This window comes from Elephantulus edwardii, unplaced genomic scaffold (assembly GCF_000299155.1).
Source record: "Elephantulus edwardii isolate Elephantulus edwardi_28Jun2011 unplaced genomic scaffold, EleEdw1.0 scaffold00007, whole genome shotgun sequence".
Classification (NCBI taxonomy): Eukaryota; Metazoa; Chordata; class Mammalia; order Macroscelidea; family Macroscelididae; genus Elephantulus; species Elephantulus edwardii.
Window position 1 is genome coordinate 28,165,268 of NW_006399757.1, and position 26,753 is coordinate 28,192,020.

The following is a 26,753-nucleotide window of genomic DNA, read 5'->3' on the forward strand; positions in this document are numbered from 1 at the left end:
TCTCATTCTCCCTCTCCCCCTTTCCTCCCCCTCTCTTTTCCTTTCTCTCTCTCCCTCTATCTCTACCTCTATCTTTCTTTATCTTGGAGAAAGTACAGCCAGAATGCTCCTTGGAAGCAAAGATGCCTCGCATACTTTGAGCATGTCATTAGGAGGGGCTAATCATTGGAAAAAGACACCTCGGAAAGGTGGAGGGTTAGCAAAAGAAGGAGGAACCTCAACAAGGTAGATTGACACAGTGACTGTAAAAATAGGCGCAAGTATGTCAAAGATAATAAGGATGGCTTAGGATCGGGTAGAGTTTACATACATTGTACATAGAGTCACTGTGAGTAGTAGTCAACTTGACAACACATTAATAAAAACAAAAGGAATTGATAAGTATATTTGATAGATAACATTTAACTTTATTTGAGCCAACATTACAAAGGTCCTTTTAATTTTGAATCCAAAAAAGAAAGTCTTTTGACTTTTAAACACTTCATGCATTTGAATGGAGGACAGTTCCTCCGTTTCATACTCATCCTGAACCCTTTAACCCCTTTTTCTTGGACAATAACCTGATCTAAGCAACTACTGCCACCTAGTGATAGATTCCGGAACTGTTTCTTCCAAAAAATTTCTTGCGTCAGAGAGTTGGACAATGACCAAGAATGACAGAAGAAGAATCGATGCCTTTGAGTTGTGGTTTTGGAGAAGGGTATTAAACCTACTGTGGACTGCCAAGAGAACAAACAGATCTGTCCTGGAGAGGTTGAAACTAAGTTGTGGCGTGGAGGCAAGGAATTCGAAGTTCTATCTCACATATTTTGGGCATGTTGCCAGGAAAGACCAGTCCTTAGAGGAGAAACATCATGCTTAGAAAGATGAGAGTTAGTGCAGGAGAGGAAGATGCTGGAAGAGATAGATTGACACAGTGACTGGTGATAGAAACAGGTGTGTCAGAGACAGTGAGACTGGCTCCAGAAAGGGCAGGGGTCAGAGTTACTATTCATAGGGTCTCTATGAGTAGCTGACTAGAGGACACACAACAACAACAGATGATTTGCATAGACTCTGACTCCTAGGGACCCTGAGTGTAAGGGAATGAACTTGCCCAATTCTGCACCGTTTTCACCATCTCTGCTGCCTTTCAGTCTATTGTTGAAGTCACTGCAACAAGCCAGCTCTTGAGAGTCTTCCTCTCTTTTGTATCATTTCTTACATACATTCCACTTTTCTCTTTCAACCCCAATGAATTCCTTTCATGACAATTTTTTTTCATGTTCACTGAAGGAAACATAATGTGGTGACTAGAAGTACCACTGTAGAACTAGATATGTTTAGGTTCTTATTTCTTCTTCATGCCTACCAGCTGTGGGACCTTAAGCCAGTTCCTTAACTTTTCTGTTCCTCAGTGACCTCATTTGTAAAACAGATAATGATAGCAAGGCTAGAGCTGTTTTGTTTTTAATGAAATATATGATTTATATGGAGTCCCAAAACAATAGCTTGGTACAGTGACTCTGACAATGGGCTCGGGCACGTCAAAGATCTACTGTGTCAGGATAGTGTTCCTGATCTGTTGTTCATAGGGACACTTTGACTCAGAGCTGACTTGATGGATCGTTACAACAACAACAACAACACTAAAAATAATGGACGGTTATTATTAGATGTCAGACAACTTAACTCTTGCCTCATAGCTATCCTTCATACAACAGAATTAAAAGATTGGATACCACACAGAAAGTGTTCAATAAATTGTAACTTCTATTACATATACATATAATTTTTAGACATCTTTATATTTCTCTTTTCTCTTCCAAATTTAGCTGTTTTCACATCAACCCAAGTTGTGGCTGATAAATATAATACTATTATTTTTTTCTATTGTAACTGATTAGACATAATTTTATTTAAAACAATTAATACATTTTGGTGAAAAATTGAATGTGGAGAATACAATTTGTAAAGGTTTAGAAAATGCCCAACAGAGTAAAAATACTGAGTCATTGACCAAATGAATAAAAATTTTCTAGCAAAACAAAAACTCTTTTACTAAATCAACTATCAAGAAAACATGTTTAAATATTTTATTCAGATATGTCTGGTTTGAAAAATGAGATGCATGATTTAAAATTATTTTCATCACACAAGCACTAAGAGAAAACTTTCTTGATGTAAAAGCTTTAAACCAGAGATAAAGCAGCAATCTTCTCTGACTCCTCTCCCAGTTCTACTAACCATCCTAACTCAAAACTATCCATTTATTATTTTCTTCCTTTTCTGGCCTTTTCGAATGAACTTTCATAGTTCCTCATATATGTAGAAAATTCCTAACTGATTCCAGGTATTTGCATATGTAGTATCCAAGCCTCCTACAAATAACACCCAGAGATGGATGACTAGAATCTGCTACTAGCAGTGCGCAAGTACTGCCTAAATTTACTTCAACCTATGAGAATAATCTTCCGTTCCCAAAGTGAGGATTCCTACAGGGTTTCTACATGGTACAAATAGTTAATATGTTTACTTATGTCTGAAAAATTGTAAGTTTGACACTAGTCAGCGGTGACCTAAAATAAAGGCCTGCTGAACTATTTTGGAAAAGTTAGCCATTGAAATATATGGAAAATAGTTCCACTCTAGACCCATATAGAGTTGCTGCAAGAAGTAGACTATTGTACATCAATATTCACAGCAGCATTGTTCACCATCGCAAGCAAGAACATGGATTGAGAAGTTGTGGTATATTCATACAATGGACTACTACCCAGCAATACTTGCATGAAGGAGCAATGATTTTGTAAATTACTGCCTATTTTGGGAGGGACTGAAAAGCATTATGCTGAGTGAACTAATTCAATCCCACAAGGAAAAATACTGTGTAAAACCATAGAATGAGTATGAGGATCGAAGGTGGAAGCAGAGGGGTGAGCACAGGTGGGGGTGGGGTGGGGTGTTAATCATAGAGTTACACAATTCGATGGGGGGGGGTGAAAGAAAGGGGAAGAATCTTTTGTAAAAAACAGTACATTCAAACTTTGTAAATAAACCAGTATTTTTAAAAATAATTGTAGACTATTTGCAGCTGATTAGTCATTCTGTTCCTTTTTTCTCTGAGCCCTTTCAGACCACTCCTATGAATGGATTAAAATGATCTTTGTAAGCTTGAAGCCCATTATTTCTGCATTGATGCTGATGATTTGACGATGGTTCATAACAACCCTATTGTGTGTCACCTCATAATCTCTGCCATACTCAAGGTACTTCAGTCACTGTCAGTCCATCTCATTGAGGGTCTTCTTTCCTTCTTCTACCCCTCTTCTTTTACAAGCAAGATATCTTTTCCAGCTACTGCCACCCCACTATCACCAGATGTATTTAAGTTCATAGTGACTCCATGTGACAGAGAAAAAATGCCTCATAGTGTTTTCAAAGCTGTTTCTTTTATGAAAGCGGACGGCCACATCTTTCTCTTCTAGAACAACTATTGGGTTTACACTGTCAACCTCTCAGCAACCAAGTGCTTAATCACTATGCCAGTCAAGACTAATTACTTACGTCAATGTTGTGGTTGTTGTTAGGTGTCTTCAAGTAGAGTACAACTCATAGCAACTTTGAAGGGAGCATGTGTAACATGAGGGTAGCTGAGTCTGACTTTACCCTTTTCATAAAGGGGAACTCCCAAACAACAGTACTATCCGTATTACTAAACAAATACCTGCTTGGTCAGACAAGCCACCATCCATGCCGCTGTACCTATTTCTACCAGTCATTGGGTCCAATGTTCATTGCAACTTGATTCACAGACTTTAATCATAGTTGTAGGCTTTATTAGGGAAACAGGTAGGGGAGTGAGGAAGGCAAAGAATATTGCACAATGCAAGTCCAGATTTTGTCCAGAAGGCCCAAGCCAGTAAGTAACAAGGCATAATTCCTCAGCTAGTTAAAGTCCAGGTTCAGTTCAGGAGCACAAATACATCTCTGGTTTCATCAGTCATCCAGCAAGCAAAATTTTTAAGTGTTGTTTCATCTTCAGGGTTCCTCTAGTTACACCTTGCGATAGTCTCTTCATATCAGTGCCACAGCCTCTTCACACAGTCTCTTCACCCTTTCTCCATCACCATCTTTCGCAGTGAGGAAAGCATTCTATGTTGGTCCCATACCTGTTTATGATTTGCCAGGCCTGTGTCTGCAGTGAAGGTAACCAGAGAACGTGAACCTAAAGGGGGCTAATGTAATGGATAGAAAAGACAGTTTTCAAGGTTTCTAACACCACAACAACTTTAAGAACAGATTTGAACCCTGTTATCTTGCTCCTTACTCATAATCTTTGACATACTTGTGCCCATTACTACATTCACTGTGTCAATATTGTCATTTTTAAGTAGAGTACAACTTGCAGTAACCTATGAACAACAGATCTGAACCCTGTCCTATTCTGTAATTTTTATCATCCCTGATACTTTTGAGTCCATTGCCACAGACACTATACCAATCCATCTCAGTAAGGGTTTGCCTCTCCTTTCGAAGCATAATGTTTCTTTCAAAGAAATGGCTGCTCCTAACAAGTCCAAAATATGTTCCTTGCCTCCAAGGAGCACTTCGGTTACACTTTTTCTGAGACATATATGTTTGTTCTTTTGTCAGATCATGGAATATTCAGCACTTTTATCCAATTCGAATGCATCAATTCATTTCCTGTTATCCTTATTTCTCGTCTAGTTTTCAGGTACAAAGCAGGTGATGGAAAGACTGTTGTATGAATCAGTGCACCTTAGACTTTAAACTGACACCATTAGTCTTCAAAACTTTGGAAAGATCCCTGACAGCAGATTTTCTCAATGATATGGGTTACTCAGTCTCTTGACTGCTGGTACCAATAGTTTCCTTGAAGTCTTGATTCTCATCCTGTGTGGGCTGAGAGTACACTTGATTTGAGTAAGAGAAAGGAAAACACAAATAAATGAATAGATTACAATTTAGAGACATAATTTTTCTGCAAATATATTTGTTGTTGTTTGTTGTTATGTGCCGTCGAGTCGCCTGCGACTCATAGTGACCCTATGGACAACAGCCCTAAACTCCGCTCTGTCCTGTGCCAATCGCACTGTCTCCGACACTCCCATCCCAATTATCCCAATCACTGAATCAATCCACCTCATAGAGGGCCTTCCTTTCCTGCGCCGTCCCTCCACCCTCCCAAGCATGATGTCCCTCTCCAAGGACCGGTCTCTCCTCACTACATGTCCGAAGTAAGTTAGACGGAGCCTCAGAATCCTTGCCTCCAAGGAGCCACCCGGTTTAACCCTTTCTAGGACAAATCTGTTTGTTTTCCTAGCAGTCCATGGTATTCTCAATACTCTTCTCCAGCACCACAGCTCAAAGGCATCAATTCTCCTTCTATCCTCCTAGGCCACTGTCCAACTCTCTGATGCATAACAGGTGATTGCAAAGACCATGGCCCGCATCAGACGCACCCTAGTCTCCAAAAAGACACCATTGCTCTCCAGCACTTCGGAGAGGTCCCCAACAGCAGACCCTCCCATTGCAATACCAGAGGAAAGGAATGTCTATCTGTGTTTCATTGACTATGCAAAGGCATTTTACTGTGTAGATCATGACAAACTATGGCTGACTCTGAGAAGAATGGGAATCCCAGAACACTTGATCGTTCTAATGCGAAACTTAACTTGGACCAGGAGGCAGTCATCAGAACAGAGCAAGGGAACACTGCATGGTTCAAAATTGGGAAGGGCATACGCCAGGGATGCATCCTATCTCCATACCTTTTCAACCTATATGCAGAACAGATTATCCGGGAGGCTGGGCTCTATGAGGAGAAATGTGGGGTCAAGATTGGTGGACGATTTATCAACAATCTGTGTTGTGCGGATGGCACAACCCTGCTTGCTGAAACTGAAGAGGACCTGAAGCTCTTGCTGCAGAGTGTCAAGGACTGCAGCCTCCAATATGGATTGAGGCTCAATGTCAAGAAGACGGGGATTCTCACCACTGGACCAATTGGCAGCATCAGGATGGATGGTGAAGAGATTGAGATTGTACACAGCTTTAATTTGGTTGGCTCCATAATCAACAGTCTTGGCACCAACAGCCAGGAAATTAAAAGGCGCACATATATTTATGTGCATGCAAAAGATATGGTTTTGTTTTTATTTACCTACTCTCACATAAATGCCATCAAAGTGTGAGTATTTTCTCAGGATGACAGAAGTAAAATTGATGCCTTTGAGTTGTGGTTCAGGAGACGTATATTGAACATACCATAGACTGTCAAGAGAACATACAGGTCTGTCCTGGAGAGGATGAAACCAAGCTGCTCCTTAGAGGCAAGGATTTTGAGATTCCATCTCACACACCTTGGGCTTGTAGCCAGCGGGGACTATGCCATGGAGAAGGATATCATGCTTGGAAGGATCAAGGGACAGCACAGGTAAAGAAGACCCTAGATGAGATGGATTGACATAGTAACTGGATTAATGAGGGTAAATGTTTCAGAGACAGTGAACTTGGCTCAGGATAGGGCAGGATTCAGAGCCATTGTGCATGGGTCACAATGAGTTGTAGTCAATTCACTGGCACATCACAACAATATTCTTTTACTTAACAACATGTCTTCAAATAAATTTTAAAATTTTTCTTGATTTATTAATTAATAATACTTTAAAAGTGCTTCCTGACACACATTATTTTTTAGAGTGGTTAGGGAAACTTTAGAAAACATTTTCAACTATTCTGTTTGTAAACATATGTATCAACTTCTGTCTTATTAGTTTATAAACGTACTTTATCAATACTTAAAAAGTTATTTCCTATATTTTAAATTTTTGATAAAAATTATTTAATGTAGCTCATATACTTTTCACTTCAGAAAATTATTTTAAAATTTATTTGATGATTTTCTGCAATTTAAAAGTTATATTTAAGTAATTCCTCATAAATTAAATGCAATTTGTATAATATATATATAAATAATTACCCCCAAATAATTCCCCATGTAGAATTCTTTTTTTGCGAGATAATGGTGGTATTTTTTTTTAAATTTTTTTAATTTTAATGAACATTTACAGAGATTTTGGATTTCCATTCATTGTTGCCTTTTTCTCCCTGCCCACTCCCCCCATCCCCCCAGTTTGCGCTCTTCTCTTTGAAAAGTGAAACAAAGATTCCTTCATTGGTTTACAATCTCCCCCTCCCCCCAGTATACTCCACTATGCAACCTTCATTCTGGACTCTTGTCATAACCACAATACCCAATACCCAATGATATATTGCTTTTAAACTGCTCTCTCCCTCATCTGTTTCAACGCAGTATACTTAATTTATACAATTTTTCTCAGTGTTACGCCAACCCTGATGTCAGTCCCATTCTATAACAGTGGCACTATGCAGTATTTGTCTTTTTGTGACAAATATTTCACTCAGCATAATGTCCACCAGGGTCACCTATTTTGAATAATACTGCATGAGTTTCTTGTTTTCAATGCAGTGTAGTATTCCATTGAGTGAATATACCACATCTTCTCTATCCATTCATTTGTTGATGGGCACTTAGGTTGTTTCCAACTCTTTGCTATTGTGAACAAAGCTGCAATAAACACGGGTGTGCATATATCTGAGTCAAATGGCTTAAGGGGATTTTATCACAGAGGAGCTTGGAGTAAACAATCTATCTCATAGGCCAATCAGAACAGATATTTAATTCCTGTCTTCTGTACTCACTGGTAGGTAAAAAATAATTTTTAAAAAAATCATTATCATACAATTCTTTATTTAAAATTTTTTATTTTATTTTATTATTTTGTGTGTGTGTACCATCAAATCAGATCTGACTAATACAGGAGGAGATTGCTCTTCCTTCTCCAGCAGAGCATCCGGTGCATTCGAACCATGCGTCTCTGGCATTGCAGTGCAGTTTCTTGCCACTAGGCCACCAGAGCTCCCTTATCATACAATTCTAAAGGCAAGGTTGTTTTAGTTTTAATAAGATACCAAGGACACTATATATAATATTGTGCTTATTTCAGATAATTCACAGAACCACTTTACTTTTAGATAAATTTCTCATTTTTAATATTTCACAATGAGCTCCTTTTTAAGATACATTAATAGCTTTACAACACTTTGGAATTTTCTTTCTTTTTTTTTTAAATTTTCTTTTGGAACAATATTTGTAAATGGTGTGATACTATCTATGCCAAGTATAAACTTTTTCCAGACCAAAACATTAAACACTTTAGAATATATGTTGTTGTTAGGTGCCATCAAGTCATAGATGACTCATAGCGACCCTGTGAATGAAAGACCTAAACACCTGTATAACTTTCATCGTTTCTCCAGGTTCATAGGGTTTCTGGAGGCAAGTTATATCAGAAGTGGATGCCACTCCTGCTTCAAAGCTTGTTTTAATCATGGAGCTCCACCAAACACTGTCCACCATGGGTGACCATTATCACATTTGACACATCAGTGTCACAGTGTTCAGCATCACAGCAACCAGGAGTTACCTCTGTACAGCAAATGGACAGACCAGTGCTATATCACTTTGAAGAATGTTTGACCAAAAACAATTAAAACAAGCCCTGAGGGCCACAAATTGAAATCACTCACCTTTAGCTTGCTAGCATCACTTTCTGTCCACTAGGCCCACTGAGCTCTCTCTCTATGTTGTGGTTGTTGTTAAGTGCTCTCGAGTTGTAGGTGATTCATAGCAACCTTATGACTTAATCGTATTTTAAATATATATTTTTTAAAGAAAGATAAATCACTCTTTGAGTGGTATTGAATTGGTAAAGACAGGCATGGAGAAGATTTTATGAAATTAACTGCTATGCTGATTGTGATAAAGTTATGTCCCTTCTCGTCTTAGTGTTCTTGTAAATGCACGATTTCATAGGAAAGTTGAAGAAATGCCAAGGGCTCGAGTTTCTTATATCTTAAGTCTTTGAATTTCTACATAGAATAGATTCACAGAACACCTTATACAGTCAATGCTGCCAATGCTGCATTTTGATGTGTCTTGGTATTGGTAGGATGGTGGAGGATGGGTGGGGATTAACAAAAGCAAAAAATGTTGCTTTGTTTTATTTTTATAAAGCACTGAAATATTTTATAAAGCACTGAAATATTTCTGGACTGAAATTGCACAAGGAAAAATTCTTTTTAGGCTACTTAGTAAGTTGGATATTCATCTGAAGTATGCACTCACTCATTTTTAAATTTTTTGTTCTTGCAAGAGTTAATACTTTGCAAGTGTCTCCTCTTACAACCACAGAGTAAGCACTTTTGTGATCTAATTTTTTTTTTCAATGACTGTCTCTCATTCTCAGTTAAGCAGTGTAAAAAATTCAACCTGTCCATTTGCAGAGTCTGTCTCTCTCTCAATGGCTAATTGGTTTGCATGCAGTTTTCTGTGGTCAGCCACATAACTCTAAAGCAGGAGTTTTTTGTGTGAGCTTTTTTTAACCTTGTGATTCATTACATCTCTCTTACTATATCAGCTCTTGGAGCAATTGTTCTGGTATGGTAGGTAAAGTAATTATCTCCTCATCATTTCTGTTTTTGTCACCCATCCTGCATCTTCTGGATTCTTGCCAGAGAGAAAATAACTTTAAGCTTAATATAAGAGCACTGTAGCTGCAATATAGGCTAAGCATAGAAATGACTGGAAATCCAAACATTTAACTGGATATTCTTGGAACTTTCAGAAATCATGTACCTTGTTGATGTGGAAAATTTTAATATGCTTTTTGTGGTCGCTGTTATTTTTCCCCTATGTACTTCCAGATTTCAGGTCATTGCAAAATAATGTAAGGGTCTGCATTTGCCTTTGGTTGTGTACTGTTGAGTCAGAACCAACCGATAGCTGACCCACATAATAAATCACACAGAAGAAGACTGTCCATCTTTCTTCCACGGAGTAGCTGGTGGATTTCAACCACTAACCTTTCAGCTGGCGGTGCAATTCCTTACCACTAAGCCACCAGAGCTCTAATTCTTTAGCATTAAACCACAATTTGGGAGAAGACTGTCTCGTCTCTTCCCTCTTTTTTTTCTTTTTCTTTTTTAATTTCTTATTCATTTAAATGAAAATTTACAGAGACTTTGGATTTCCATTCATTCATTGTTGCAATCTCTTCCCTCTTGAGAGCACCTGATTGGCTTGAACTGGTAAACCTTAGGTCAGCAGAACAACACGTGACCTACTCTTAAGTCATGTCCTGTTGCTGGGGAGGATCCCTGTGTCTGTCATATCTTTTCCCAAAAATCTTTGGCTTGTATAATTTCTTGGACTATTAAGTCCAGTGCTGTATTTAGCATAAAAACAGTTTTAAATATAATAAATTTGTAATGAAGTGTTCACCATCATGATCTAAATGGGTCAGCAAGTTCTGAACAGGAAGATGGTTCCTAAAATGATAGGGTGACTTCTAAGATTAGAAATTTTGAAACTAGAAGATATTTTGAGAACAAGGATTATTAAGAATGTTTATAGAGATAGGCTTTAATAGAGACCAGAGATAAGGACAAAGGGAAAGAACACGTTTAATTTTCCTTATAAAGGTCTTTTGCATCTCTGTTTTTGTTGTGTACCTTTGAGTCAGAACCAATTCATTGCTGTTCCTCTGGCAGGTTTTCAGAAGCAGTTAATATAACAGGAGAAGATTGCCCTTCCTTCTCCAGTAGAGCAGCTGGTGGATTTGAACTTCATGCCTTTGGGATTGCAACACAGCTTCTTGCCATTCGGCCACCAGAGCTCTAATTAGATTCATTCCCAAGTATTTCAACTTGTAGTTGGCTATTGTAATGGTATTTCTTTCATAGTTTCATTCTCCATGCTTTCTTTGTTTCTATATAGGAATCCCACTGATTTTTATGTATTAATAGTTTCCCCTGTCTCACTACTAAATTAGTCTATAAGTTCCAACAGGGATTTTTGTTGTTGCTATTGTTGTTTAATCTTGGGGATTTTATATGTATACTATCATACTGTCTGCATATCGCAAAAGTTTTACTACCTCTTTGCCAATTTGTTGTTATGTGCCATCAAGTCACTAGCGACTCTTAGTGACCCTATGTACAATAGCCATGAACTCTGCTCTATCCTGTGCTAACCTTATTGTCTCTGACACACCCACTCCCATAGTTACAGAATTGATCCATCTCATCCAGGGTCTTCCTATCTTGTGCTGTCCCTCCACCCTCCCAAACATGATGTCCCTCTCCAAGGAATGGTGCCTCCTTGCAACATACCCAAATATGTCAGTCAAAGCTTCTGAATCCTTGACTCCAAGGAGCAGCTCGGTTTCACCCTCTCTAGGATGAACATGTTTGTTCCTCTAATTGTCCATGGTATATTCAACACTTCTCCAGCACCACATCTCAAAGGCATCAATTCTCTTTCTATTATCCCTAGTCATTGTCCAGCTCCCTGAGAATTCTTGCCAATTTCCTTCTCTTGCCTATTTGCCTAGCAAGTACTTTCAGTACAATATTGAGGAACGGTGAGAGTGGGCATCCTTTCTTTGGCCCTATTTGCAAGAGGAATGCTTTTAGTCTTTCTCACATAGAATTATGTTGGCTCTTGGTTTTAGGTATATACTTTTTACCATGTTGAGGAAATTCCCTTCTTTTTATATTTTGTTCAGTGTTTTAATTATGTTGGATTATGTCACAAGCATTTTCTGCATCATTGATAGGGTCATGTGGCTCTTGTTGTTTGCTTTGTTAACATGATTAATTATGTTAATGGTTCTGCTTATGTTGAACCATCCTTTCAGGTTGTTGTGGTAGTTTGGTGCTGTCCAGTTGAGTATGACTCATAGTGATCCGATGAACAAGACCTGAATCCTGTTCTACCCTGTGCCATCCTTATCATCATCTCCGATACACTTAAGCTTGTTGTTGCAGTCATTGAGTCAATCCACCTCATTACGGGACTTCCTCTCTTTTGCTGATCCTCTTACCTTATCAAGTAGGAATCTTGATCATTTTGATTATTTTTTTATGATGTACAGTTGAATTCTACTGGCCAAGATTTTGTTAAGAATTTTTGTATCTATGCTGATGAGAGATATTGGTCTATACTTTTCTTTTTTGGTGATGTCATTGCCTTATTTTAGTATTATTGTTGTTCTTGCTTCATGCAATGACTCTGGAAGTGTTCTTTCTTCTTCTTATTTTTTAAATACTTTAAGCAGGATCAGTGATAGTTCATTTTTGAGTATTTAATAGAATTTACCCACAAAACTATCTACAAAACACTACTACACGAAATAACAAAAGACCTATTGTTGTTGTTGTTAAGTGCCATCTAGACCTAGCTAAATGGAAAAATATTTCTTGATCATGGATAGGAAGACTTAACATTGTGAAAACGACAATCCTACCAAAAGTGATGTACCTGTTCAATACTGTCTCAGTAAAGATAGATCCCAAACTCATTTTTCAAAGAGATAGAAAAGACATTTGGCAGGTTTATTTGGAAAGAGACCCAGAATAATCAAAGCTCTTCTGAAAAACAAAAAGGAAGTGGGAGGCATAGCATTCCCTCATCTCAAAACCAACTACACAGTCATAGTAACCAAAATAGCATGGTACTAGTACAATAACAGACGTATAGACCAATGGAATAGGACCATGAACCCAGATGTCAATCCATCTATCTACAGTAACTTAGTATTTGACAAGGAAATAAACCTATCAAATGGGAAAACTACAACCTCTTTTGCAAACACTGCTGACAAAACTGGAAATCCACCTTTAGAAAAGGCTAGAAGTTGATTCACTGCTTACCCGAAGATAGACCAGTGAATACCAGCAATTTCCTGCTACAGATTCAACAGCGTGTTGTTGTTGTTTACTGTTGAGTTGGAAGTGACTCATAGCTGACCCTTCTCTGGGTTTTCAGAGGTAGTAAATCATCAACTTTCTTCCCTAAAGCAACTGATAGATTTGAACCATGTGACTTTGGATTGGTAGAGCAACTGCTTACCAGTAGGCCACCAGAGTTCCCATTAATGAAGATATCAACAAATGTCTGGGGATGGGGAATGCATGTAATGATTATGAGTGTAAAATAGTGACCCATAAATTGTTGCAAAGAATGGATTACTAATCTAAGTAAATAATAATAATGCAGAATTAAGACTCATCAACAACCTACATTATTCAGATGACACAACTTTGCTTGTTGAAACTCAGGAGGACCTGAAACATTTGCTTCAAAGAGTCAAGGATTGTAGTCTGTTCTTTGGATTGAAGCTCAATATCAAGAAAACAAAGATTTTCACCACTGAACCAGTTGGTAGCATCATGATAGACAGAAGAGATTGAGATTCTTAACAATGTCAGCTTGATTGGTTCCACAATCAACACTCCTGCCACTGTCAGTCAGGAAAGACAAATTGTATCAGGAAAGTCTGCTCTCAGGGACCTCTTCAGAGTGCTGAAGAGCAAAGATGTCAGTTTAGAGACCAAGGTACACCCACTCTGGGTCATAGTCCTTGTAATTATTTGCCATGAGTCAGAGAGCTAGACAATGACCAAGGATGACCAATGAAGAATTGATTCTTTTAAGTTGCGTTGGTAGAGAATAGTATTGAACATACCATGTACTACTAAGAAAACTAATAGGTTTGTCCTGGAGAGGGTGAAACCAAGCTGCCCCCTTGGAAGCAAACATACTATTTTTTTTTTATTTTATACTAGATTATTTACAAAATGCAAATACATTGTTTTTAAGAACAAATTCTTTTAATTTCCCTCACCCTGCCCCATCAAATTGTATAACCCCATGATTAATCCGTCCTTCCCCCTGCCAATTCACATCCCACTGCTTCCAACCTCTCCTACCCCTCTTGGATTCTTATACTCATTCTACAAAGAATAATGGCTTTTTAATGTTTTAATTTTTTTATTACTTTTGTGTGTGTGTATCATCAAATCAAATCTGACTGGTACAGGAGGGGATTGTCCCTCCTTCTCCAGCAGAGCATCTGGTGGATTTGAACTGTGAGCCTCTGGGATTGCAGCACACCTTCTTACCACTAGGCCAGCAGAGCTCACCAAAATAATGGTTTTATACAATATTTATCCTTGTGAGACTGAGTTGTTCACTCAACATAATGGTCTCTAGTCCCTCCCAAGTTAGGTCATAATTTACAAAATCATTGCTCCTGTGTGTCACATAGTATTTCATTGTGTGAATGTACCATAATTTCTCAATCCATTCGTTTGTGGTTGGACATTTGGGCTTTTTCCATGTTCTTGGGATGGTGAATAATGCTGCTATGAACATTGGTATATAAATCTCAGACTGTGCCTCAGTTCACATTTTCTCAGGATAGAGTCCAAGTAGTGGAAAGAAGCCAGGCTTTTGAGGCTACGTCTCACATACTTTTGGCATGTACCAGCCAGTCTTTGGAGAAGATCATGTTTCGAAGGGTTAAGGGACAGCACAGAAGAGGAAGACTACAGACAAAATGGGTTGACACAGTAACTGGGATAATGAGGGTAATTAGATTGGCTCAGGATCGAGCTTGGTTCAAAGTTATTGTGCGTAAGGTCACTATGAATCATAGTCAATTTAAGGACATACAACAACAAAAACAAGATTAAAGATGTTGCAAATCATACCCCAGAGAAATTCAGATTATACTGAATCAGGGTTACGAAAAATAAGATTAAGAGCATTGCATCCCAGCTTTAATCTTTTTACAACTGGTTGACTTATAAGATCATACAGGATTATTAGATAACTGTCACATTGTATATCATTCTGTTAAAAACACTGAGAATCTTGACCCAAAGAAACACCTACTTGGAGTAGAAAACACAATTCATACTGCAAAAGACTACAAACACTACACAATATTATTCAAGAGCAAACATACTTGAATATATACTATGAATCCTATTGAAAATAGACCTAGAATAGTTTTAGCTAATGTTGTAAAATAGCAATGTACAGGACTTAGAAAACTTAACCTCATAATACCTACTTCCAGAAATACTTTTAGGCATTTATATGTGTGTGTGTGTGTGTGTGTGTGTGTGTTTAAATGGATAAAGTAAGATAATAAAAATTATTACACAATTTACAAAAATTTAAAATGAGTGAATTTATAATTTTAAAAGGAATATGCTTCCTTTACTCCTCTAACTATTCGGCTGTTCTAAAGAAAATGGCTGGTGGTACAAAGACACAGAGTGACTATGAAATAAAATACCTAGGCTTTATTTCTTTATATCCAAGCAAAAATAAATGGTTGGGTTTCCAGAGGAAAACAATTTCTTATTTGATCATTTTGTTAAATAGACTATATAAGAACTTTCTGCTTTTATCCATGGACTGATTAGCAATAGATTAAAACGTAGTGTACAAATCTCGGTAGTCACAAAAGAAATAAAATTTATATTCTTTTATTTAAGCCATCTTCAGACACAGATATAAATAATATTTTTTAAAAATCAACTAGAAGATAGGCTACAAAACATATTAAGCACTAGAAAAACAATAATGTTGACAAAGATATGTGACTGGTTCTATCAGTGGCATCCACTTCCTAAATAACATGCCTCCGGAAACTCTATGAAATTTGATAAATGTCGATAGTTGTAGAAGGGTTTCAGTCCTTTTGTTCATAGGGTTTCTATGAGCCATGCTAGACTTGAAGGTGATCAACAAAAACAACACAATCATATTACAGTCAGAAACTCTGCCTACTTGAAGGTGTGAAGAATTTCTGTAGATGGCAATTCAGCTCTGTGGCTTGGTACACCATTTGGTACTTTTAGATCAAATGAAGCAGAGGGAGGTGATCTTTGGCTCACTCAGGGTAAACCTGGATAGATTTTAATTTGTTTGCAAAGTACAGGCAGGTATCAATGCATAGCTCCTGCCCACAGGAATAGACTGGTAGAAGTTGTCAAAATCTCAAAAGAACTGTTTGACCTCTAAAGGTAATGTTCCAAGTCAGACAGAATTGGACAGACTTTTTAAAATCCAAAGAAAGTACATGCAAATTTGTGGTTGACCAAATGTCACAAACTCAGCCAAAGAACTTGCTGAGGTTACATAACTAGAGTTTTGTATTTTTACCTAACAGCTGCTTAAAGACACTCTGGGACACTTCTTTTCTATATATAAATGTCAAGGGGAATTAGAAAGCTTTCTGAAGAATATGATCAAGTTTATATAATTTGCAGCAGGTTTACAATTTAAGCTTAATTGGTAGCATTTTAAGTACTAACCATGATACCTAATATGCTGGTGTATATCCAGGTATGTAGGAAACAAGGCTTCTTGGGATCTTGTGACAACATCCTGTGAAATCTGTTAAAATCATTATTTTACTCACTTTTGATCAGTATAAAATGATAGGCCAACACTTCCCTTTTTCTTATAGTGGAACTATAATGAAGAATAATGGGTGATGTATATGTAACTCGACAAGATGACAAACTAGCTGAGCCTACGAGCCAAGAAGCAATTTCCCCAAACTCCCCAATGTACTTCCCCTGATTTTAGGGCCTTTCTATCATGTAGTACTTTTAATGGACCCTTCAGCATGAAAGAATTATTTGCTTTTAGAATTGGAAAAGCTGTTAATGACAGCTTACACACCAGGCTTTTGTACAGAAGACATAGCTGAGATCCAAAGATACTACTGTCCTAATTTATCTATAGTCAAATTACTGGTAAATAAAAAAAATACTCATAATCTGATACAGAGTGAACATTGATTATCAGTTTTTCCACTTCATATCCCAAGCATAGCCACATAATACTTATACTATCTTTTCCATATCATTATAAGGATGTGGATGTCCTAGAGTCAAAGTACATATTTTCTTTTTTTAAAAGATTTTTTAAAATATATATTCTCGTATAGGTAATAATTAAGAGAATTATTCAAAGTCCAGAAATGATCTGGACCAGGAAGAAGTCCAGATTTACAGAGTGAAGATGTTTGCATCACTGGGTAATGAGGAATTATACATTCCTACACAGCTGAAGCAGGAACTAAAGCTAAAAAATATTTGGCTGAAAGACAACGAGGGAAGTCAAAAGTGGGTTCTCCAAGAGAGAAGATTTAGCAGGGATTAGGGGATAACATATGTGTGAGATTGCGTGATTGTCTAAAAGCACATAATTAAAAGGTACCTATGTACTCTGGTTTATCACAGGGCAATGACAGGGCAGTTTCTACTGGAAACCCACTACTACAATTGTTTATTTCAATTATGTTTTGTACCTGGGGTTGACTTTAAATATTTGTTGACAATGCTGCAAGTTAAGACCACTCAGGCCTACCTAGATTGTCACAGCTTGCATCTGTTTGACGAGGCAGAATAGACTGTGATATCCAGCACCTGCCAGACCTGAGGAGCAACAGGAACGTATTTTTTTTGTCCTTGGAGTTCTGTGATTTATCTTGACCAGCACAAATGTTAGAGGTATTTCTATTAGAAAAGGCAACTTTAAAATGTAATATGAATTCTAGACTCATGTCAAAACATCAAGATGGAGTTAAGTTTCTGCTTTCATACTTTACAACAAAAAGTATCGCTGATTTAGACTTGTCTTGCAAGCACCCATATTATCTCCATGTTGCAGATGAGAAAATACATGGAAAGAAAACAAAGCTTATATTCATGTTCAAGTGAGTGATTGCAAAGAATGTTCCTCATGTCTGTCATGTCTGTACCATAATGAGATAAGGCCAGAAAGATTTATTAAAGTTTAATTGATGGTTAATTACTTACAAAGCATAGAGCTGAAGATGTCAAATAACAATAAATGACTGATAGGTCTCAGAGTCAACAGCTTAATTAAAATATGAGAGTCACTTTAAAAATTCAAATTTATAAATTAGAAAAATCCAAATAGAACCTCTAGAGCTTCCATTTTCTAAAGCTTTTTAATTGACACATATATCTGAGTAAGCATGGGTCAATTCTTGGCAACGAAATATAAAAGTGATTATTTTCTTTCATAAAGTCTATTCATTTCCTAACCACTCACTGTTCTTATAGAAATGAGGAATAACATATTGAGAAGTTGAGTGGGCATAAGATATAGAAAGTGCCATGTGGAAAACTGAGAGATGACACTATTTATATGCTGAGCTCCAAATAATAGGAAATTATATTTTTTTAAATTTTATATAGGAAGCTCTAGCGCTTCTCAGTAAGGGGTTGCACTACCAACCCAAAGGTGTGTAAGTCAAACCCATCAGCTGCTCTGAAAAAGATGAGTAATCTCCTCCCATGTGATTTATAGCCTCTGAAAAGCCATTGGATGGTCAGCTATGAGTCAGTTCTGACTTGAAGGAACATAACACCACCACAACAACAATTTTATACGGTCAGAAGTAAACGTTCATTTTTTTTGAGGTAATATCTTGATAAATATCTTTTTCCAAGATTTAACAGATTATTTAGAAAAAAAAGGAGAAGGAATCAGTATCTTTTCCTTTTCTGATTGAGAAATTATTAACTTCAATCTAAAATACTGTTGTTTGAGATATATGATTTTTGTGTAGCTTGACCCAAAATGCCTTTCATAGTGTATATATACTTAAAAGTCATGTTTAATCACTTTTATTGCATGTAAAACGATGATTTTTCTTCACAGTGCTATGTATTGTCCATTGGCTTGGTTTTAATTCACAGGAGGTCCCAGTCATCTTTAATTTGTGCTATCTTAACATTTTACTACAGTTCTCACCCCTTTTGTGGAAGAATTTATTCCTCCTTCAAAATTTATAGGATTCCTTTACAACTTCTTTCTAAAAGAAAAATAAGTCAGTTTACAATTAATTCTCTTTCAGATAGTTTATGAAATTAGTGCTGACTCTGCCCCTTCCTTTCCTAAGGTTTGTGAGGCCTTAAAACTTAATTTAAGAGGTGAGATTATAAACACTTCCTCATTCAGGAAAAAACAAGAGGAAGAAAATTCCTCTCAGGAAATATAAAAGCCTGAGAAGAACAGTTATTTTGTAGCCATTGTGAGCTGAGAAGGTGTATGGAGTGTGAGTTGTGTTCTTTCAAAATAGACTGTGGCAGTTTGTTAGGTTATAAATTCAAATGTGGTCTCACAAATGCAAGTCAGTTTAAATCCTTAGACATCTCCACAAAGCACCCTTTAGTCCTTATTCACAGCTACCAAGAGACCATTAAGTAAGGAGACAGCGTCTCAGTGGGGGACCAAAGGCCAGCTTTGGTAGGATGGTAATCCTTCATTAGAACAAGAAAGAAGAGTTAAGGAAGGATAATGGGAAATATTTTCAGTTTTGTCACCTTGTGGCCATTTTACATTACCTCAACTAAGTGTCAGTCCCTTCTTCATAAAGGATTTCTCCTTCCCACAGCTACTGTAATAAACAGTGCTTGTTAATTTTCACATATCAGAACTGTCCCCAGACACATTAAGCATCTTTGTGTGTCCTGTCTTTGAGTAAGTCTCAACCTGTATTCCACCTCCTTTGTTACTTTCCCCTCCCTCTAAAAATTCTCTCTCCCTCACTCCCCAGCAGACAGCACAGGTTGGAAACAAGGTTTAAAAACTTCAGTCTCAAAACATGACATGGTGGAAGACAAAGGCTCTCCTGTGAATTGATAAGCAAACATTTTAGTAAAAACAAGAGGTCAGGGTAATAATTGTAATTCTGTTACCACATTAGTCAATGGTTGATATTCCTGCTATCTTCCTCCTATAAGGGAGTTCTTTCTGGTGGTGGAGTCCAGTACGCTGCACTGCAAATCAAAAGACCACTCTTACCCGGAAGTTTGAATCCACAAGACAGACACAGAGCAGAAGAGAGATAATCTCTTCCTGTGTGATTTATACCTGAGGAAGCCCACTGAAGGATTAGCTCTTAGTCAATTACAACTAAAGTCAATGAGTTTGAGATTTTTGTTCTTATTTTTATAAGTCGCATTGCACCTAGCTTCTTTAAGCCATCCATCTTGTCTATTTTCATGTAATTAAGACTTTTAGAAGAACAATTCCAAATTTGCCCACTAAAAGATTTTTAAAACACGCAGAGAAAGGATTAAAACCTCTCACTTTGGAAGCAAGTGCTTGTTCTTCAAGTTGTCTATGTGCATATATGTATGTAGTGTATGTTTCTATGTGTATGTGTTGTTATACATGTAGCCATTTCCTATCTCTGGATGGTATTGTCAATATATTATCCCTACAAAGGCATCTAGAGACACAATAATTATTTAAATAAACCAAAGACTTTTAACCTCAAAAAACAGTCAAAATTAAATTTGCTTTAACCAATGTTGTAGTTTATAGTTGTAATTATTGAGTGCCCTTGAGTCAGAACCAACTGAGAGCTGACCCTCAGGCAGGTTTCCAGAAGCAGTTGTCATGACAGGAATCCAAAATGAAGGCTACACAGTGCAAGTGAACTTAGGAGGAGGGATTGCACAGCAATGAAAGAGTTTTTCTTTTACTCATGATGGAGAAAAGTTAACTGAGGGGGGAAGGAAGTGGGGAGGGGAGAAAGGGCAACAATGAATGACTGGAAACCCTAAGTCTCTGTAAACTTTCATAAAATTATTTTTTTAAAGGGCTCTTTCTTCTCCCAAGGAGCAATTGATAGTATTTCAGCTTAAAAACCGTCTCCAAGGTCTCTGGCAATTCAGGCTAAATTAAGTATATGGGATATATTTTGTCAAAGGAGAATCATAATTTTATCTGAAATTAAGACTAGTTCCAGAATGAAAAAGAGAAAATTATAAAGAAAACTAATAAGGGGGTGGGGGAACAGAAAAAAAGAAACGGATGGATGGATGGATGCACAGATGGATTGAAGGAAGGGCAGACAGATGGACAGATGTATGTATGTATGTGGATGGATAAATTGTGAAAGGGAGCTCTGGTGTCTCAGGGTAAGAAGTTGCACTGCCAACCGAAGGTTTGTGATTCAAATCCACCAGCTGTTCTGCAGGAAAAAGACAGACCATCTCCTCCCATGCAATGATTTACTAACTCTGAAAACCTGCTGGAGGGTCAGGTATGGGTTGGTTCTGACTTACAGTACATAACAACAATATAATGAGTAGAAAGGAAACTAAGAATTAACAGGTTAATTTACAGAATTATTAAAAGCATTCTCTCTAAATATACACACTGGACATTTAGTTTTTATCTCTATTAAAATTTCCAACTTGTCTTTAATTACTGAAAAGTTACGCTAATACAGGAAGATGGGAATGATCCAGTGTGAAAAAAAGTATACAGAGTAAGTAAGCAAGTATAAAATAAAAATTTTTCTTAAAAAAAAAGTTATGCTAATACAAGAGACCTCTCCAAAGTGCAGAAGAGCAAAAGTGTCAGTCTAGAGACTAAGGTGCACCTAATCCAGGCCATATTATTTGCAATTATTTGCTATGTGTTAGAAAGCTGGACAATGACTAGGGTTGAGAGAAGGAGAATTGATGCCTTTGAGGGGTGGTGATGGAGAAGAGTATTGAATGTAGTATTGACTGCTATGAGAACAAATAGATTCATCCTGGAGAGGATGAGACCAGGCTGCTCCTTGGAAGCTTTGTCTGGCATACTTTGGTCATGTGGCAAGGAGGGACCATTCCTTGGAGAGGGACATCATGCTTGGGAGAGTAGGGGGACAGCACAAGAGAGGAAGACCCTCAATGAGATGGATTGATTCAGTAACTGGGGTAATGAAGGTAGGTGTGCTAGAGACAATGAGATTGGCACAGGACAGAGCAGGATTTAGGGCTGTTGTACATAGGTCGCTATGAGTCACAGGTGACTTGATGGCACTTAACAACAACAACAACAAATAATACAGCAGAAGAAGGGTAAATTTCCAAGAGAACAGAACAGAAATACAAAGGAAAAGCTCAAAGAATTCCATCAAAGTAAACATTATTAATTTATAAAAAATGGATTAATAAGCTGTACATGGGTGGTTTAAACAAAACAAAGTACTGTTTTTGTACATTTAATACTCCTATACACATTGAGTGGACCTGTACAAATCTCTGCTGTTCCTGCAATATTAGAAAGACAAACATCCTGAGGTGCTTAGTTCTGTTCTGACTTTCCTGGAGTTACCATGAGTTGAGACTGCCATGAATCTGAATAGATGATAAGAAAACTGTTACTAGTAAATGATATAATCAAGGATGTTTTATGTAGAATATTAAATGATCCTTAAAAGAAGATGGAAGGAATATACTGAGTCATTGTATCGAAAGAAATTGGCAGACACAGAACAATTTCATGAAACAACATATGAGCAAGAGCCTATGTTGAAGAAGAAAGAAGTTCAAGCTGCTTTGAAGGAAATAGCAAAAAACAAGGCCCCAGGAATAGATGGTATACCAATAGACATATTTCAGGTAACAGATGCTGCCCTGGGCGTACTCACTAAGTTGTGTCAAGAAATCTAGAGAATAAACACTTGGCCAACTGACTGAAAAAGATCTATATTTGTTCCCATTCCAAATAAAGGTGACCCAACAGTGTGGAAACTATAGAACAATATCATTGATTTCACATGTAAGCAAGATTCTACTGAAGATTATACAAAACCGACTGGAACAGCACATCAGCAGAGAACTGCCATAAGTCCAGGCTGGGTGTAGAAGGGGTCGTGGTACTAGGGACATTGTAGCTGATGTTAGATGGATCTTAGCTGAAAGCAGAGAATACCAGAGCAATGTCTATCTGTGCTTCATCGATTATGCAAAGGCATTTGACTGTGTAGACATAACAAACTGTGGCTGACTCTGAGAAGAATGGGAATCCCAGAACACTAGATCGTGCTAATGCAAAACCTATCCTCGAACCAAGAGGCAGTCATCAGAACAGAGCAAGGAAACATTGCATGGTTCAAAATTGGGAAGGGCATACACCAGGGATATATCCTGTCTCGATACCTTTTCAACCTGTATGCAGAACAGATCATCTGGGAGGCTGGGCTCTATGAGAAGAAATGTGGCATCAGGATTGGTGGAAGATCTATCAACAATCTGCGATATGCAGATGACACAAACCTGCTTGCTGAAACTGAGGAGGACCTGAAACATCTGCTGAAGAGGGTCAAGGACTGCAGCTTTCACTGTGGATTGAGGCTCAATGTCAAGAAAACAAATATTCTCACCACTGGAACAATTGGCAGCATGAGGATGGATGGCGAAGAGATTGAGATTGTTCACAGCTTTAGTCTGCTTAGCTCCACAATCAACACTCTTGGCACCAGTAACCAGGAAATTAAAAGACATATTGCGATGGGAAAGTCTGTTGCTAGGAACCTCTCTAAAGAAGAGCAATGGTGTCTCTCTGGAGACTGAGGTGCATCTTATACAGGCCATGGTCTTTGCAATCACTTGTTATGCATCAGAGAGTTGGACAATGACTAGGGAGAATAGAAGGAGAATTGATGCCTTTGAGCTTTGGTGTTGGAGAAGAGTAGTACTGAGGCTGCCATGGACTGCTGAGAAAACAAACAGATCCATCCTGAAGACGGTTAAACTGGGCTGCTCCTTGGAGGCAAGGATTTTGAGGCTTTGTCTGATATACTCTGGTCATGTTGTAAGGAGAGACCGGTCCTTGGAGAAGGACATCATGCTTGGGAGGATGGAGGGCAGCCGCAGGAGGGGAAGGTCCTTTATGAGGTGGATTTGATTCAGTGCCTGGGGTAATCGGGATGGGAGTGTCAGAGACAGTGAGATTGGCACAGGACAGAGCAGAGTTTAGGGCTATTGTACATAGAGTTGCTATGAGTCGCAAGGGACTCGATGGCACATAACACCAACAATAACATATTGTTATTACTGTTATATACTTTCAAGTAAAAACCGACTTATGGCTGACCCTCCAGTGGGTTTTCAGAAGCAGTAAATTGCATGGAAGGATAGTGCCAATCTTTCTCCCATGGGGCAACTGGTGGATTCAAACTACATGCTTTTGGTTTGACCGTGCAATTCATTGTGACTAGGCCATAAGAGCTCCCTGTATAGGTAGATACATCTAAGTATATGTGTACAAGAAGGCATACGTGAATATATGTGCATGCATGGGCAAGTGTATCTGTAGGTATATGGATATGCATGCTTGTGTGTTTGATATCTATTTGTAAGTATTTTCTATAATAAAGTACACACTCACTACTCATTGTGATTGACTCAGAATTGACTCATAGCTGACCCCTCAACAGGTCTGTAGAGACTGCAAACCACCAAGGAGGAGATTGCCCATCTCTCTCCTGTGAGTGTCTAGTAGATTTGTACTGCCATAGAGGTGTCACCTTTAGTGAGCAGCATAAGTCCCTAAGAACTACACCACCAGACCTCTCTAATACATTGGGGTCACAGGTACAGAATGTAGTCTTCGAAATATATTCTTATGGAACAATTTATTCACACAGCATAACAGTTCATAAAGATGTTCTCATTTGAGTTTTATGAGCAGTATTTGAGGCATTAAAAACTGTAAATGACCACCTAATATACAGTTATTTTTCTCTACCTGTCTGAAAAGAGAATAAAGAAAACCCAGAAACCAAAAATTCAAAAGGAGAAAATAGTCCACAAGACTAGTACCCCACAACAATCATGATCTGCTAACCTGAGACCAGTAGAACTAGATGGCACTTGCTAAGTATTACCAAGTAGTTTTTAGCAGGAACAAAACAGAAGGTGCTTGATAGAATGGTAACTGGCCACCATTACTCACTGCTCTGACCAGGGGTGCAATAGCAGGTTGCAAGTAAAATTAGAGAAGAATGTGGATCAATATTAAAATTCCTTAAAGAGGCTATACTTATCCTACTGCTAGAGATGAGGGGAACCCTCAAGACAATTTAAGATACCCTTTGAACTTGGTTATGGGCACAAAACCCCATAGACTATATCACCAGATCTCCTCTAGCTACCCTATGAACTTAAAACTGAAGCTATTTCTGGAAGTCTACAAAAGAAACAGTAAGATCTAGGAATAATACATTTTAAAAAGCTAATTATTATCAAGTTGAAATCAACTCCTAGCTTAACCCCCAGTAGGCTTTAGGGAGACTATAAATTGCCCAGGAGGTGATTGTCGGTCCTTCTTCTGTGGAGCCACTGGTGGATTTGAACCCTCAGAAAGACACTGCCTTTGAGTTAGCAGTGCAACTCCTAAAGACCACACCAACTATCGACTAAGGGCCACAAAATGAGAAGGCAAGGAGGGAAATAAAAGCTGAAGCAATGGAAACAGTAGCAAACAGAATGGAAGAAAGGATGCAGACAAACTGAAAATTAGAAGCAGTATCATGGAACAATATGCATAAAATTATTTAAAAAGTACATAATTTTCTATGTAGTTTCATCAAAATCACTATACGTTTTTTAAAATTGTGATAGATTTTATTAGTCTTTCCCAAACCTGTATATGTTTGAGTGGAAGGCATGTGATAGGTATGTCCAGTATAGTCACTTACTTACTTACTCATTGCCATCAGGTCACCTCAAGTCAACGCTGGCCCTACAGTGTGTTTTCAGAAACTGTAATAATACAGGGAGGATTGCCCAGCTTTTTCTTGAGGAGTATCTAGTGGGTTTGAGTTACTTGCTTTTGAGTTGGCAGCACAACTCTTCACGCTCTAGGTGACCAGGGTGTTTTTCATACAGATTTTTTGATAAACACAATCGCAATGAAGGGCTAAAATTACAACAAACATCTCATATGAAATTTCCAAGTCAGAAATGAAACAATTGCAACACAAAACTATTCACAGTTTCTTAATGTGTTGATCTGTACTTCCGTAACTCACCTCTTAAGTAGAAAAATGTTTTCTGGTATCAAAAAGCAGAAACAAAAAAGCAGAAAGATAATTTCTGCTTTAGAGAAAAACGAAACAACAACAAAACCCCTGACAGAACAAGTGTAGTTCTATTTTCTTTTTAACCATTTGATTTGAGTACATTTCTAATTATAAGTACTATTGAAGCTCTTTGTGGTGATGTTGTTGTTGTTAAGTGCCATCAAGTCAACTAATAGTGACCCTATGGACAACAGATCTGATTCCTTCCTTATCCTGGGCCAAACTCACAGTCTCTGACATACTTGAGCCCATTGTTGTGGTCACTGTGTCTGTCCATCTTTGTTGAGGTCTTCCTCTCCTTTACCGACCCCCCACCTTTCCAAGCATAATATCTCTCTCCAAGGGATAGTTTCTCTTAACAACATGCCCAAAGTATGTGAAATGAAGCTTTATCATGTTTGCCTCCAAGGAGCACCCTGGCTGCACTTTCCCCAAGACATACTTGTTGTTCTGGCAGTCCATGTTGTAGTCAGCACTCTTCTCCAACACCACAGCTCAAAGGCATCAGTTTTTTTTTCTACCATCTTTATTCATTAGCCAGTTGTCAGATACATACTATTTATCATTGTGATGTATTTTCTTTTGTTTTTGCTAAGGGAGCCTTGGTGATATACTCTGTAGGTGTTTGCACTGCTATTCCAAAGGCCACCCCTTTCTGGTGGTTCAAATCCAGTAGTGGCTTCTTGGAAGGAAGACCTACAATCTCCTCCTGTGTGATTTACAGCCTCAGAAAACCAATAGAGGGTCAACTATGAGTTTCTTATGACTTGATGGTAATGAGCTTGGGATTTAGAGGGTATTTCCCCCCTGCTGCTGTTAGTTGCTGTCAAGTTGATGTTGTTTCATGGCGACATTAGTTATTTACTTCTCCTGTAACAGAGATGCCACAAATGA